Genomic DNA, 1,634 nt, shown 5'->3' on the forward strand with positions numbered 1-1,634 from the left:
ATATTTAAAAAAATCCCCTACGTACTTCTACAGTCTTTCATATGCAGATAATGAAAATTTTTTGTGTTTTGTTCAAGGTCAAACCGTGTGCCTGGAATCCTATATACCGATTTGAAAAAACAGAAAAAAGGGATTCCATAAGTAGGCCAATGTACCACCATTTCGTACATATTACTTAAATTTACCCACTACAAAAATAAAAAAATATATTTTTTTAATTTCTTATATACTACGTACAACGATTTTCTCTAAACAGCTTTTAAATAAAGTTATCTATTTAATAATAAGTTAAAGAAGGCTTAATAAAACAACGAAATTAATAAATTAAATATGGGCTAAGAGCCTGAGCTAGGTATTTAATGCTCAAATAATAAATCAATTTACATAAAATGATTAAATAAACAACGAACGTTTCAACCTGTATTAGGTCATTCTCAATGTTAAAGTCGATGAAAATTAATACAAGTAAAAATAAAAACGGTAAAATATAAATGTATAGTGTTAAAAATCGTTAAATACCATCTAAACATAATATTCAGGCGCAAATCTCCGAAGAGCATCGTAAAGCATTAGTGTCTGTCCATAATAAGGACTTTAAGCCTTACGCCGTAAGATATTAACCAATTACAATCGATTATTCTCCTCATATTCGACTATGATTGGTCTATTTCTTACTGCTTAGGGCTTAAGATCCTCATTGTGGACCGACACTTACAATAGACGGAACATACGCTTCTTCCAGATTTGAACCGGAGACAAAGGCAAATAATGTTGTTAAGTTATCTATTTACCTACAGAAAATCCCAAACTTAGGTATCATTTTGAGGCCTCAGGGGTGTCATAACCCCTTAAATCATAACGATGTTCGTAATGTAAGTGAAGTGAAGTTTTTGTTGAGCTCCATGTTAAATTGTTTGCACTTGTACGGAGTATAAAGTATCCTTCATGTTCCAATAATCTGCTTTAATAAAGATTTTACACAGTTTTTTTCTTATATAAAGTAATAGAATGTCAATCGCACGAAGTTTACACACGAAGAAAGTAATGCGTACATATCGTTAACCGGATACTTTAATTGGTTGCGCTGTTTAGACAGTTACAGATTCATGTTTGCTTGTGCCTCCACAATGGCCTTCTATCTATTTTTTGGATTTAGATAAATCCTGCACGATGCGGTTATTATACCTTTTTTACAAAAGGTGCACTAACAATAAGTAAACGTGTGATTATATACACCTGCGCGCGCAATGTACACGCATGCACGCACATGTTTCAAGTAGGATACGTATGTTTTTATTTTTGCGAAGAAACTGTTTTCGAGCATATGCAGGATGAGTCACGTAATTGACACGAGTTTTAGTATTCCTAGTAGCACAATTTATTAGCGATATATTGGCATACTTTGGGGATATATTGGGCCAATATTGCGCCAAGGAGTGCTATTATAAATCTGTTTGTTGAAAATAAAATAAAATGATACAGGCAAAAATTGAATAATGTCTATTTTTATATTGATTTATTTGACTAGAATCATTTTACTCTTGATTGGCTTTATCAACGAACGAAATTAATTCAACTCCAGATAATGGTTTTTGATACCCTGATTGATTAGTTGTGTTATGTGTCAAGTAAAT

The sequence above is a fragment of the Wasmannia auropunctata genome, unplaced genomic scaffold (genome assembly GCF_000956235.1).
Source record: "Wasmannia auropunctata unplaced genomic scaffold, wasmannia.A_1.0 LD335982.1, whole genome shotgun sequence".
Lineage (NCBI taxonomy): Eukaryota > Metazoa > Arthropoda > Insecta > Hymenoptera > Formicidae > Wasmannia > Wasmannia auropunctata.